The sequence below is a fragment of the Mobula hypostoma genome, chromosome 24 (genome assembly GCF_963921235.1).
Source record: "Mobula hypostoma chromosome 24, sMobHyp1.1, whole genome shotgun sequence".
Lineage (NCBI taxonomy): Eukaryota > Metazoa > Chordata > Chondrichthyes > Myliobatiformes > Myliobatidae > Mobula > Mobula hypostoma.
Genome location: NC_086120.1, coordinates 50,822,564 through 50,838,904, shown reverse-complemented (window position 1 = coordinate 50,838,904; position 16,341 = coordinate 50,822,564). Strand labels below are relative to the sequence as shown.

General features: G+C 37.3%; 1 protein-coding gene across 1 annotated transcript in view; it reads right to left on the bottom strand.

Annotated features, from left to right (window-relative positions):
* Positions 1 to 16,341, bottom strand: part of mau2 (MAU2 sister chromatid cohesion factor) — an 81,914-nt gene that overhangs the window by 44,256 nt on the left and 21,317 nt on the right. The gene's annotated exons all lie outside the window — the stretch shown is intronic.

The following is a 16,341-nucleotide window of genomic DNA, read 5'->3' as shown; positions in this document are numbered from 1 at the left end:
GGCATAATGAGGCACAAGAGAAATCATGGTCACCCACTGCAACCAATTGCAACGGCTACTCGTACCAATTGACTCAAATGTCCAAGGCTGAGAGAATGGAACTGGCTCACTGAACAGCTTTTCCATTTAAAAAACTCTCGGAGACTTCCGGTAGCGCTCATGGAGTGAAGTCGCGTTCTTGACTCGCTCCATTACCTCTGAGTTTTTTTTTCTCTATGGTCAGCTATATTTTAATTAACCATTAAGGCATCAACTCTTACAATACTTTGAATTAAACTGAATTCTCCAACAACTGGATGGAACTTAGATCTGCTATGTCTAAGAACGAGAAAGACGGCAAGGATGGTAAACCTCCGGTTAAACCGAAAGCTACGGATCTCCCTCCGACTGAATCACCGGTGACTTTGAAAGCGATATCGGAGTTAATTCAGAGGGAAATTTCAACCTCTGTTAGGGAGATGATTCGTACGGAAATTGCAGGCCCTGTTAAAGACCTGATTCATACGGAAATCTCAACTAATTTCCAGAAAATTGCCGGTTTAATTGATAAGATGCAAACATGTATTGCGGAACATCAGTCGGCTATATCTGATCTTCAAAAATTCGCGCAACAAAGTGAGCTTAAGATGGGGAAAATCGAAGAAACAATTAATGTAATGAAGAAGAAACTTGACTTTTTGACTTTTAAAAACTCTGACTTGGAATCTAGAATGCGACGGCAGAATTTACGAATGATCGGCGTGAGGGAAGCCGCTGAAGGTAACAACCCCATGAAATATTTCTCCCAACTTTTAAAAGATGCATTCCCTACTGTATTTCCTGACCAACCACCGCTACTGGATCGTGTTCACAGAATCCCATCATACTTGTCTAGGTCAGATAGACCTAGGCATGTTATCTTACGTTTTCATTACTTTCAAGACAAGGAGAGACTGTTTCGATTCGCTCGATCTAAAGGTTTCATCGATTTTTCGGATCTTAAGTTTCGATTCGTGGAAGATTTCAGTAAACCAATCTGGGACCAACGGGTCCGTTACAGATCCGTGATGTCGGAATTCTATAAGAGGGATTTAAGACCAGCGCTGCTGTACCCTGCACGTCTAAGGATTCGCATGTCAGATGGAGCCCTTCGTTTTTTTGATTCTCCATCGGATGCCCAGAGTTATCTGGATCAACTTTCATCTCCAACATCTTAATTGCTTTCTTTTTAATTTTCTCCGTTGATCGGAGGCTGTGAATTGGTTGGTTTTAACTTTTCTGTGCCCTATTTGGGCAGAAAAGTTTACTTTCGATTTCTTAATATGGCTACTAAACTTTCTTTTTAACTGCGTCATTTCTTTCTTTTCCCAGGGGATTCTGGGTGGTTACTTCCCTTTTGTCATCTTACGTATTTCCTGTGCGGCCTTAAATTTTGTAGTTTTTGTTTAAATTTTATTCTGTTTTGCTTTTTATAATCACTTTATGTTAATAATCCTTTTTTTTTGTTGCTGTGTCTATTCATGAGTTTGAGGTATATTGTGGTTTTTTTTAATATATATTTTCCGGCTTTTGTTCTGTTCTGTGTGTATTCTAATTGAGCTAACTTTTTTTTACTTATTTTTTTACTGTTTTACAATTAGCTGATCCTTTTCATATTTATACCTTTTTTTTAGGGAGCGTATACCGGAAGTCATGGGGGTAGTTTTAGCGCTTGCTTCTTTCTGGCGGGTCTGCTTTAGATTTTGCCTTGGGGTCTTGGGCTGGGGGGTGGCGGGAGGGGCTTCACGTTTTAGTTTGTTTTTCTTTGGGCTATATACATTATTGAAGTACTGGTTGCGTCCTTTTCCCCGGTATCTTTTGTATGTTCTGTTCCCTCTCCGGGTTTGTGGGTCGCGCCTATTGTCAATCCTCCCTGTTGTGGGTTGACTTTAGGATTTATGGAGTCTATTATTAATTTTGTCTCCTGGAATACTAATGGTCTTAATCATCCTATTAAAAGAAAAAAAGTTTTTAAAGTGTTCCGGAGACTTAAAGCACAAATTTTATTTTTACAAGAGACCCATGTACGGAGGGGGGACAGACTACGTTTTTTCAAATTCTGGAAGGGACAACAATTTCATTCGAACTCCAATGCTAAGATTCGAGGCGTCTCTATTTTTATAGATTCCTCAGTTACTTTTATACAACAGGATATTATCTTTGATCTGAATGGTAGATTTTTATTGGTTAGTGGTTTACTATTTAATAAAAAAGTAGTTTTGGTTAATGTTTATGCTCCTAATATGGATTGTCCGGAATTTTATAAATCATTGTTTGATCAGTTTCCGAATTTGAACGAGTTTTCATTGATTTGGGGCGGAGATCTTAATACCTGTTTATCTCCAGCTTTGGACCGTTCAGCTCCTTTACGGACTTTACCTAATAAATCTGCAAATTTGATTAATTTTTTCCTTTCTGATTCTGGGTCGACGGATATTTGGCGTTTTCTGCATCCTCAGGAAAAAGATTTTTCCTTTTTTTCACATGTTCATCATTCCTATTCAAGAATTGATTATTTTTTTATTGATTCTCGTCTCATTCCTTCAGTGATTAAATGTGATTATGATTCTATAACCATTTCGGATCATGCTCCACTTAAGCTTTCTATTAAAATTATGGCCAATATACCAAACAATAGACAATGGCGTTTTAATTCGCTGTTGCTTCAGGACTCGGACTTTGTTAATTTTATGAATGAACAGATTGAGCTTTTTTTTATAATTAACCATACAGAAGATATTTCGGTTAACACTCTTTGGGACACTTTTAAAGCCTATATTCGGGGTCAGATTATTTCGTATTCCGTTGCTTTGAGGAAGAAACAGAAGCAGGAGGAGATGGCAATTGTGGACAAGATTAAAGAAATTGATAAGAAATATGTTATGGCTCCTTCTGAGGAGCTATACAAACAAAGAACTGAACTTCAAATGGAACACAGTTTACTACTCTCGTCCTCGATTGTAAACCAATTAAAGAAAACAAGAAGTGATTTTTATGTTCACAGTGATAAAATTGGCAAGCTGCTGGCTAATCAATTGAAATCTAATTATGTTAAATCTCAAATCAATCAGATTTATAACCAAAATGATCGATTGATATTGGATCATGTGGGGATTAATCATACCTTTTGTGATTTTTATTCTTCTTTATATCAATCAGAGTCTCCTCGAGATTCTAAATATATGAATGATTTTCTAGATAAGTTAGACTTTCCTCAGATTTCACAGGATATGTCTTCTTTATTAGATACTTCCATTACAATGGATGAGATTAAGAATGTTATTTTTTCTATGAATCTGGGGAAAGCTCCTGGCCCTGATGGGTTTACCGTTGAATTTTATAAATGTTTTGCTTCTTTATTGATTCCCTGGCTCTATAAGGTTTTTGAGGCTTCTTTGAAACTTGGTAAACTTCCGGAATCTTTTAATAGAGCATCAATTTCTTTAATACTAAAGAAGGATAAAGACCCTGCTCAATGTGCATCTTATAGACCAATATCTTTATTAAATGTTGATTCTAAAGTCTTTTCTAAGTTATTAGCAAATAGACTAGAAAAAGTACTTCCTTCTATTATTTCGGAAGACCAAACGGGTTTTATTAAAGGTCGTTACTCTTTTTATAATATTCGTACATTGTTAAATATCGTTTATACTCCCTCACAAAATGTTCCTGAGTGTGTTATTTCTTTAGATGCCGAGAAAGCTTTTGATAGAGTAGAATGGCCTTATTTATTTAAGGTGCTTGAAATGTTTAATTTTAGCCTGAAATTTATATCCTGGATTAAACTGTTATATCACTCCCCTGTAGCCTCGGTTCGTACTAACTCTTTAAACTCACCTTTTTTTCCTCTCTTTCGTGGTACTCGACAAGGCTGTCCTCTTAGTCCCCTATTATTTGATATTGCATTAGAACCTCTTGCAATTGCTATTCGAGAATCTTCAAATATTACTGGGATAACTCGGGGATTAAAGTCCCATAAATTATCACTCTATGCTGATGATTTACTTTTATATATTTCTAATCCTGAGAGATCTATTCCTGCTGTTTTAGAGTTATTAGCACAATTTGGTCTTTTCTCAGGTTATAAATTAAATCTTAGTAAGAGTGAACTTTTTCCGATTAATAAACATCTTCCCTTATATTATAAATTTCCATTTAAATTGATTAATAATTACCTTTCATATCTTGGGATTAAAATTACTTGTAAACATAAAGATTTATTTAAGACTAACTTTTTACCATTAATAGACCATATTACTCAACTTTCATCTAAATGGTTTCCTTTATATTTAACTTTGATTGGTCGTATTAATGCAGTTAAGATGTTTTTTTTGCCAACATTTTTATATGTGTTTCAGGCATTACCAATTTTCGTTCCTAAATCTTTTTTTGATAAAGTCGACTCTAAAATTTCTTCATTTATTTGGCAGAATAAGAATCCGAGACTGGGTAAAATACATTTACAGAAAGCTAAGAGAGATGGAGGTTTAGCATTACCTAACTTTAGATTTTATTATTGGGCTATTAATATTCGACATATGAAATTTTGGTTACTTGACCGGGATATACTATCTATTCCTAAATGGGTAGCATTGGAATTACAATCTGTTCAGGGTTATACACTTGGTTCTATTTTAGGTTCATCTCTTCCTTTTGATTTGAAACGCCTTAAGCAGGTCTCTAACCCGATCGTTAAATATGCTTTGCGTATTTGGTTTCAATTCAGAAAATTTTTTGATCTTAATCAATTCGGGTTAGCGATTCCTATTTTAGGTAACATATTTTTTCCTCCCTCTTTTACGGATCGCGCTTTTCAAACTTGGAAGACTAAGGGTATTTTACGGTTTTTGGATTTATTTTTAGATGGTTCCCTTATGGCTTTTGAACAATTATCTAATAAATATAACCTATCAAGAATACATTTTTTTAGATATTTACAAGTTAGAAATTTTCTAAGTACTATACTTCCTTCCTTTCCAATGCTTCCTCCTATATATATTTTAGATTCGATAATTAACCTTAATCCATGTCAGAAAGGTGCATTGGCTATGATTTATAATATTATTATGAAACTCAGGAAAGCTCCATTTGATAAGATTAGGGTAGATTGGGAACAGGAATTGGGGCTTACCATTTCTGTGGATGATTGGGGGCAGATTTTACAATTAGTTAATACTTCTTCTATTTGTGCTAAACATTCCCTAATTCAATTTAAAGTGGTGCATAGAGCACATATGTCCAAAGATAAGTTAGCGCGTTTTTACTCGCATATTAATCCTTTCTGTGATAGATGTTCGGGGCAGATAGCCTCTTTAACTCATATGTTTTGGTCTTGCCCTACTTTGGAAACTTTTTGGAGAGATATTTTCAATATTATTTCTAAGGTATTAAATATAGATATCTCTCCTCACCCTATTACTGCTATCTTTGGACTACCTAAAATTTCTAGTAATCTTTCCCCTTCAGCCCGTAGAATGATTGCATTTCTTACTTTAATGGCGAAAAGATGTATTTTACAACATTGGAAAGAGCTTAATGCTCCAACTACCTTTTTTTGGTTTTCTCAGACGATTTTATGTTTGAATCTGGAGAAAATTAGAAGTAACCTTCATGATTCTTCATTTAAATTTGAACAGATTTGGGGACCTTTTATTCGATATTTTCATTTAATGTAATATTTACCCTTCTTGTTTTTTTTCTCACTGTTTTAATGGAGGTCGGGATTGAGGACGTGATTTTAAGTTTAACTCTGTTTGGTTTCAAGTTAGCCCATTGCTTTGCTTTGCTTTTAGTTAGTTGCACGGTGGGTTTTTTTTGGGGTTTTTTTTTTCTTTTTTTTCCATTGATATATATAAAATCTAGTATACTATTATGTTATTTTGGTTTCTTATGCTTAAATTACATTGTTTGTAGTATTTTCTTTTTGGTATTGTTATCTTTTGGAATTTTATTATACTTTAACATTGTATTAAGGTTTATATGGCTTACCTTTTTTGTATACTTACTCAATAAAAAGATTTAAAAAGAAAGAAAGAAAAAACTCTCCCACACAAGTTTCCTATCATAATCAAATACGACAGACAACCAACAGAAAATGTAGAAATACATGGTGTACAATGTAGATGAGTTTCACCCAAAAGGAAAGAACTGGTACACATGGAGTGAACTGGGCAGCTAGACTGCCACCTCCACCTACTCATTCAAAAACCAGGCCATCCATCCCAAGGTCCTACATGGCTATCAATAAACTTCATCAGAAGGTCACTGGGCAGGAATATTAGGCTCGGACAATTTCCCTCAGCAATTATGGAATGACTGAAGTCGAATGTGAACCTTTCCGATAACTTCCGACACAGGCTACTGACAAATTCCAAATACTGAAACAATCATACAAGGGAGTAGATATAGGACAGAGATGAGGAGAAACTGCTTTTCCCAGAGACTAGTGAAAATGATTCTGTGGAATTTACTGTCCGGGGAAGCTGCCTCATTAATTATACTTTAGACTGTTAGATGTTTCTACAGCAGTGGAATTAAATGTTACAGGGAAAAGGCAGGTAGGTGGAGCTGAGTCTATGGCCAGGTCAGCCATGGCAGAGCAGGAGTGACAAAGCTTATGTTCTTACGGTGGTACCCTCTAACCTTGTGAAAATCTCTCTCCCCTCATCCAGAGCCACAGTGCAACCACTAAGTTAATAAGTGTGCCTTGAGTCCATGCCGGAAAAGACAACATTGTGTAATACTGTGGGCCAAAGGACCTGCACTGCATTGTAGTGTTCTGTTCGAAGATGCTCAGGCCAGAGCAAGAACAGTATGGAGGGAAAAAAAACCACTGAGTAACCAGATTGAGAGGAAGATTAAACATCTGATTGATTGTCATCACTATTAATTCAGTGGTGGCATTCCTTGTGAAGAGTTCACAAAAATTTGGCTTTTACATCTACCACTGAGCTGTGAGGCATAGCCACATATTAAGGGCACAAGTCTTTCAGACTGTCTCGTCTGTGCCAAACCAGTAATCTGCCTCGTTCCACAGACTTGTACCTGGGCCATAGACCTCCATACCCCTCCCATCCACGTACCTATCCAATTTCTCTGAAATGTTGAAAACGACCCCACTTCCACTAGCAGCTTGTTCCAGTCTCACCACCATCTGAGTGAAGAAGTTTCCCCTCATGCTCAGCATTTAATCTTTCACCCTTAACCCATGACCTCTACTTGTAGTCTCACCCAACCTCAGTGGAAAAAGCAACAAACATTAAAGTTGCTGGTGAACGCAGCAGGCCAGGCAGCATCTCTAGGAAGAGGTACAGTCGACGTTTCGGGCCGAGACCCTTCGTCAGGACCCTCAGTGGAAAAAGCGTGTTTGCATTTACATTATCTATACCCTCATAATTTTGCATACTTCTACCAAATCTCCCCTCATTCTCCTATGCTCCAGGAAATAAAGTCACAACCTACTCAACCTTTTCCTAAAACTAGGTCAAGTCCTAGCAGCTTTCTAAATTTTACCTGTACCCTTTCAATCCTATTTCCACTTTTCCCGTAGGGAGCTGGCTAAAACTGCACACAATACTCCAAATTAGGCCTCACCAAAATCTTACACAATTTCAACATAACACAATTTCAACATAACATCCCAACTCCTGTAACCAATGCACCAAAACCTTATAACCTTATCAACCTGCGACGCCACTTTCAACAAATAATGGACCTGCATTCCCAGATCCCTTTGTTCTACCACACACCTCAGTACTCTACTGTTCACGGGTCCTCCCAAAGTGCAACACCTCACACTGGTCCGCATTAAATTCCATCTATCATTTTTTAGCTCATTCCCCCCACCCCGCAAAGCTGTCCAGATCCCACAGCAAACTTTGATAATCTTCCTTGCTGTCCACTACACCCCCAATCTTGGTGTCATTCACATATTTGCTGATCCAGTTTACCACATTATCCAGATCACTGATATAGATAACAATGGACACAGCACCTATCCCTCCAGCACTCCATGTCACAAAACTCCACTCAGAGAGGCAACCACCCAGAACAACTCTGTCTAATCCAATTTACTACCTCATCTTGAAGGACAATGGGTGGTGATGACCATCACAAGCCTGGGCGGAAGCAATGGAGATCCTGAGATGCCCAGTCATTAAGAGCCCCCTCTTGGCCTCACCACTATGGTCCAAAGGAAAGCTTATGAAGGAATACGTTTGGCACCAGCTTGGCTGCAGGAGCTGCTGGAAGGATGTTCAATGACCTCCAGGCGCCTTAGGGGCTCCACTCCAGATTTGCTGTCTGGGTTTACTCCCATAGCCTTCGTTCTCCCGAGTCTGCCCACAAGGCAGTGGGGCTAGTTACCCATAGCTGGGAATCTGGTTCATGAGCACCAGGGTATGTCCACACACCAGTGGGCCTGCGTGATATGTGTACAGGGGCCAGACCTCCTCCCCGTCCTCTGTAGTTCAGCCCAAGTCCAAAAGGAGTTCAGATGCATCACAACAGCCATTTTGACACTGGTCAGTATAAAAGGCAAAGATAACAGGTTCTTGAGAGACATTGAGCCCCTGGTTAAGAAAAAATGCTGCACTGCAGGTATAGGAACAATTGAGGTACTTGAGGTACAAGAAATGTAGAAGAACACTTAAGAAGGAATCAGTAAGACTAAAAGAAGGCATGTGGTTGCTCTACCAGGCAAGATGAAGGAGAATCCTCAAGGCTTCTACAGATATATTGAGGAGGACTTCCGGTAGCGCTCATGGAGTGAAGTCGCGTTCTTGACTCGCTCCATTACCTCTGAGTTTTTTCTCTCTATGGTCAGCTATACTTTAATTAACTATTAAGGCATCAATTTTTACAATACTTTGAATTAAACTGAATTCTCTGACAATTGGATGATATTGAGATCGGCTATGTCTAAGAACGGGAAAGACGGCAAGGATGGTAAACCTTCGGTTAAACCGAAAGCTACGGATCTCCCTCCGACTGAATCACCGGTGACTTTGAAAGCGATATCGGAGTTAATTCAGAGGGAAATTTCAACCTCTGTTAGGGAGATGATTCGTACAGAAATTATGGGCTTTGTTAAAGACCTGATTCATACGGAAATCTCAACTAAGTTCCAGAAAATTGCCGATTTAATTGATAAGATGCAAACATGTATTGCGGAACATCAGTCGGCTATATCTGATCTTCAAAAATCCGCGCAACAAAGTGAGCTTAAGATGGGGAAAGTCGAAGAAACAATTAATGTAATGAAGAAGAAACTTGACTTTTTGACTTTTAAAAACTCTGACTTGGAATCTAGAATGCGACGGCAGAATTTACGAATGATTGGCGTCAGGGAAGCCGTGGAAGCTAACAACCCTATGAAATATTTCTCCCAACTTTTAAAAGATGCATTCCCTACTGTATTTCCTGACCAACCACCGCTACTGGATCGTGTTCACAGAATCCCATCATACTCGTCTAGGTCAGATAGACCGAGGCATGTTATCTTACGTTTTCATTACTTTCAAGACAAGGAGAGACTGTTTCGATTCGCTCGATCTAAAGGTTTCATTGATTTTTCGGATCTTAAGTTCCGATTCGTGGAAGATTTCAGTAAACCAATCTGGGACCAACGGGTCCGTTACAGATCCGTGATGTCGGAATTCTATAAGATGGATTTAAGACCAGCGCTGCTGTACCCTGCACGTCTAAGGATTCGCATGTTAGATGGAGCCCTTCGTTTTTTTGATTCTCTATCGGATGCCCAGAGTTATCTGGATCAACTTTCATCTTCAACATCTTAATTGCCTTTTTTTTAAATTTTCTCCATTGATCGGAGGCTGTGAATTGGTTGGTTTTAACTTTTCTGTGCCCTATTTGGGCAGAAAAGTTTACTTTCGATTTCTTAATATGGCTGCTAAACTTTCTTTTTAACTGCGTCATTTCTTTCTTTTCCCAGGGGATTCTGAGTGGTTACTTCCCTTTTGTCATCTTACGTATTTCCTGTGCGGCCTTAAATTTTGTAGTTTTTTTTAAATTTTATTCTGTTTTGCTTTTTATAATCATTTTATGTTAATAATCCTATTTTTTTTTTGTTGCTGTGTCTATTCATGAGTTTGAGGTTTATTGTGGTTTTTTTTTTAATATATACTTTCCGGCTTTTGTTCTGTTCTGTGTGTATTTTAATTGAGCTAACTTTTTTTTACTTTTTTTTTACTGTTTTACAATTAGCTGACCCTTTTCATATTTATACCTTTTTTTTAGGGAGCGTATACCGGAAGTCATGGGGGTAGTTTTAGCGCTTGCTTCTTTCTGGCGGGTCTGCTTTAGATTTCGCCTTGGGGTCTTGGGGTGGGGGGTGGTGGGAGGGGCTTCACGTTTTAGTTTGTTTCTCTTTGGGCTATATACATTATTGAAGTATTGGTTGCGTCCTTTTCCCCGGTATCTTTTGTATGTTCTGTTTCCTCTCCGGGTTTGTGGGTCGCGCCTATTGTCAATCCTCCTTGTTATGGGTTGACTTTAGGATTTATGGAGTCTATTATTAATTTTGTCTCCTGGAATACTAATGGTCTTAATCATCCTATTAAAAGGAAAAAAGTTTTTAAAGTGTTCCGGAGACTTAAAGCACAAATTTTATTTTTACAAGAGACCCATGTACGGAGGGGGGACAGACTACGTTTTTTCAAATTCTGGAAGGGACAACAATTTCATTCGAACTCCAATGCTAAGATTCGAGGCGTCTCTATTTTTATAGACTCCTCAGTTACTTTTATACAACAGGATATTATCTCTGATCCGAATGGTAGATTTTTACTGGTTAGTGGTTTACTATTTAATAAAAAAGTAGTTTTGGTTAATGTTTATGCTCCTAATATGGATTGTCCGGAATTTTATAAATCATTGTTTGATCAGTTTCCGAATTTGAACGAGTTTTCATTGATTTGGGGCGGAGATCTTAATACCTGTTTATCTCCAGCTTTGGACCGTTCGGCTCCTTTACGGACTTTACCTAATAAATCTGCAAATTTGATTAATTTTTTCCTTTCTGATTCTGGGTCGACGGACATTTGGCGTTTTCTGCATCCTCAGGAAAAAGATTTTTCCTTCTTTTCACATGTTCATCATTCCTATTCAAGAATTGATTATTTTTTCATTGATTCTCGTCTCATTCCTTCAGTGATTAAATGTGATTATGATTCTATAACCATTTCGGATCATGCTCCACTTAAGCTTTCTATTAAAATTATGGCCAATATACCAAACAATAGACAATGGCGTTTTAATTCGCTGTTGCTTCAGGACTCGGACTTTGTTAATTTTATGAATGAACAGATTGAGCTTTTTTTTACAATTAACCATACAGAAGATATTTCGGTTAACACTCTTTGGGACACTTTTAAAGCCTATATTCGGGGTCAGATTATTTCGTATTCCGTTGCTTTGAGGAAGAAACAGAAGCAGGAGGAGATGGCAATTGTGGACAAGATTAAAGAAATTGATAAGAAATATGTTATGGCTCCTTCTGAGGAGCTATACAAACAAAGAACTGAACTTCAAATGGAACACAGTTTACTACTCTCGTCCTCGATTGTAAACCAATTAAAGAAAACAAGAAGTGATTTTTATGTTCACAGTGATAAAATTGGCAAGCTGCTGGCTAATCAATTGAAATCTAATTATGTTAAATCTCAAATCAATCAGATTTATAACCAAAATGATCGATTGATATTGGATCATGTGGGGATTAATCAAACCTTTTGTGATTTTTATTCTTCTTTATATCAATCAGAGTCTCCTCGAGATTCTAAATATATGAATGATTTTTTAGATAAGTTAGACTTCCCTCAGATTTCACAGGATATGTCTTCTTTATTAGATACTTCCATTACAATGGATGAGATTAAGAATGTTATTTTTTCTATGAATCTGGGGAAAGCTCCTGGCCCTGATGGGTTTACCGTTGAATTTTATAAATGTTTTGCTTCTTTATTGATTCCTTGGCTCTATAAGGTTTTTGAGGCTTCTTTGAAACTTGGTAAACTTCCGGAATCTTTTAATAGAGCATCAATTTCTTTAATACTAAAGAAGGATAAAGACCCTGCTCAATGTGCATCTTATAGACCAATATCTTTATTAAATGTTGATTCTAAAGTTTTTTCCAAGTTATTAGCAAATAGACTAGAAAAAGTACTTCCTTCTATTATTTCGGAAGACCAAACGGGTTTTATTAAAGGTCGTTACTCTTTTTATAATATTCGTACATTGTTAAATATCGTTTATACTCCCTCACAAAATGTTCCTGAGTGTGTTATTTCTTTAGATGCCGAGAAAGCTTTTGATAGAGTAGAATGGCCTTATTTATTTAAGGTGCTTGAAATGTTTAATTTTAGCTTGAAATTTATATCCTGGATTAAACTGTTATATCACTCCCCTGTAGCCTCGGTTCGTACTAACTCCTTAAACTCACCTTTTTTTCCTCTCTTTCGTGGTACTCGACAAGGCTGTCCTCTTAGTCCCCTATTATTTGATATTGCATTAGAACCTCTTGCAATTGCTATTCGAGAATCTTCAAATATTACTGGGATAACTCGGGGATTAAAGTCCCATAAATTATCACTCTATGCTGATGATTTACTTTTATATATTTCTAATCCTGAGAGATCCATTCCTGCTGTTTTAGAGTTATTAGCACAATTTGGTCTTTTCTCAGGTTATAAATTAAATCTTAGTAAGAGTGAACTTTTTCCGATTAATAAACATCTTCCCTTATATTATAAATTTCCATTTAAATTGATTAATAATTACTTTTCATATCTTGGGATTAAAATTACTTGTAAACATAAAGATTTATTTAAGACTAACTTTTTACCATTAATAGACCATATTACTCAACTTTCATCTAAATGGTTTCCCTTATATTTAACTTTGATTGGTCGTATTAATGCAGTTAAGATGTTTTTTTTGCCAAAATTTTTATATGTGTTTCAGGCATTACCAATTTTCGTTCCTAAATCTTTTTTTGATAAAGTTGACTCTAAAATTTCTTCATTTATTTGGCAGAATAAGAATCCGAGACTGGGTAAAATACATTTACAGAAAGCTAAGAGAGATGGAGGTTTAGCATTACCTAACTTTAGATTTTATTATTGGGCTATTAATATTCGACATATGAAATTTTGGTTACTTGACCGGGACATACTATCTATTCCTAAATGGGTAGCATTGGAATTACAATCTGTTCAGGGTTATACACTTGGTTCTATTTTAGGTTCCTCTCTTCCTTTTGATTCGAAACGCCTTAAGCAGGTCTCTAACCCGATAGTTAAATATGCTTTGCGCATTTGGTTTCAATTCAGAAAATTTTTTGATCTTAATCAATTCGGGTTAGCGATTCCTATTTTAGGTAACATATTTTTTCCTCCCTCTTTTACGGATCGCGCTTTTCAAACTTGGAAGACTAAGGGTATTTTACGGTTTTTGGATTTATTTTTAGATGGTTCCCTTATGTCTTTTGAACAATTATCTAATAAATATAACTTATCAAGAATACATTTTTTTAGATATTTACAAGTTAGAAATTTCCTAAGTACTATACTTTCTTCCTTTCCAATGCTTCCTCCTATATATATTTTAGATTCGATAATTAACCTTAATCCATGTCAGAAAGGTGCATCGGCTATGATTTATAATATTATTATGAAACTTAGGAAAGCTCCATTTGATAAGATTAGGGTAGATTGGGAACAGGAATTGGGGCTTACCATTTCTGTGGATGATTGGGGGCAGATTTTACAATTAGTTAATACTTCCTCTATTTGTGCTAAACATTCCCTAATTCAATTTAAAGTGGTTCATAGAGCACATATGTCCAAAGATAAGTTAGCGCGTTTTTACTCGCATATTAATCCTTTCTGTGATAGATGTTCGGGGCAGATAGCCTCTTTAACTCATATGTTTTGGTCTTGCCCTACTTTGGAAACTTTTTGGAGAGATATTTTCAATATTATTTCTAAGGTATTAAATATAGATATCTCTCCTCACCCTATTACTGCTATCTTTGGACTACCTAAAATTTCTAGTAATCTTTCCCCTTCAGCCCGTAGAATGATTGCATTTCTTACTTTAATGGCGAAAAGATGTATTTTACAACATTGGAAAGAGCTTAATGCTCCAACTACCTTTTTTTGGTTTTCTCAGACGATTTTATGTTTGAATCTGGAGAAAATTAGAAGTAACCTTTATGATTCTTCATTTAAATTTGAACAGATTTGGGGACCTTTTATTCGATATTTTCATTTAATGTAATATTTACCCTTCTTGTTTTTTTTTCACTGTTTTAATGGAGGTCGGGATTGAGGACGTGATTTTAAGTTTAACTCTGTTTGGTTTCAAGTTAGCCCATTGCTTTGCTTTGCTTTTAGGTAGTTGCACGGTGGGTTTTTTTTTGGGGGGTTTTTTTTTTCTTTTTTCTTTTTTTTTCCATTGATATATATAAAATCTAGTATACTATTATGTTATCTTGGTTTCTTATGCTTAAATTACATTGTTTGTAGTATTTTCTTTTTGGTATTGTTATCTTTTGGAATTTTATTGTACTTTAACATTGTATTAATGTTTATATGGCTTACCTTTTTTGTATACTTACTCAATAAAAAGATTTAAAAAGAAAGAAAGATATATTGAGACCAAAAGGATGGCATGGGACGAAACTGGTCCCCTAGAAGTGAGATGCCAACCTATTCTAACAGGCACATACAACCTTTGTACTCTCAAATATTTCATTTTTGGCCTCACATTTACCAAGTACACCTTTGCCAGAAAACAGCCTGACCCAATCCACACTTAACAGATCCTTTCCAAAACCATCAAAAAATGGCCTTTCTCCAATTTAGAATCTCAAACAGAGGACCAGACCTAGCCTTTTCCATAATCACCTTGAGACTATTGGCATTATGAACACTAGATGCAAAGTGTTCCCTTATAAGAACCTGTCACCTCCCGTCTCAGTCCCTAGTGATCTAGTATTGCACGTTCTCTAGTTGCAACTTCTACATCCTGATTAAGGAAACTTTCCTGAACACAATTGACAAACTCTTTCACATCCAGCCCTTTTACAGTTTGGGAATTCCGGTCCTGCCCCTCCTGGAAACAAGCCTCACTATGGCTACAATGTCTAGTTCCACGTGCTGATCCATGCGCTAAGCTCAGCTGTCTTTCCTACAATACTCCTATATTGAAATACAACATTAGTCCCACCATGCTCAACCTTTCGATTCCTGACCTTGTATGTTGACTTAATAACATTTCTCGATTATCTGTTCTGGTGTTCTGGTTACCACTCCCCTGTAAATCTAGTTGTAAACACCACCCACATACACTCACAGCACTAGCAAACCTGCTCGCTAGGATATCATTCCCCAACCTGGTCCCTTCTGTACAGGTCCCACATTACCTGGAAGACAGCACAATGATCCAAATATCTGAAGCCCTCCCTCTTGCACCAACTCCGTAGTCACATGTTTCTGGCCTCACTAGTAGGTGGCACAGGTAGCAATCCTGAGATCCTAATCATGGAGATCCTGCCCTTCAACTTAGCACCTCACTCCCTGAACTCACTTTGCAGGACTTCATCATCCATCCTACCTGTGTCAATGGTACAAATGTAGATCACAACCTTTGGCTGCTCACCCTCCCACTTAAGAATGCTGTGGACTCGATCTGAGCTGTCCCCAACCCTGCCAGTCGAGAGACAAGAAACCATCTGTGAATCTCATTCTCATCCACAGAACCTCCTTTCTGTTCCCCTAACCAACAAATACCCCATCATTACAGCTTGCCTCCTCTTCACCACCTCCCACCCACACTTCTGAGCCAGAGTCAGGCTCAGTGCCAGAGACTTGAGAGGGGAATGGCCACAGAGCTGCCTTTCCCCTTTTCCCCTCCTGATAGTCACCAGGCGCCTGATTCCTACACCTTGGGTGTAACCACCTCCTTATATGTCCTGTCTGTCAACCCCTCAGCCTCCTGAATGATCTGGATTTCATCCAGGTCCAATCCAAGTCTTTAACATGATTTGTTAGAAACTGCAGCTAGATGGACTTTTTGCAGATGTAGTTGTCAGAGACAATAGAAGTTTCCCTGCCTTCCCACATCTCACAAGAGCATAGCAATATCTGTCTAGCACTCCCACGGCTCTAAATGTGCAATAAGAATAAATAATGAAAAAATACCTACTACCTACACCTCTCCTCAGGGAAGCCTCTGAACCAAAGTCTCAACTCCCCTCTTCGACACTGGCCCACTCACTTAATGGCCACTCCACTAAACCCA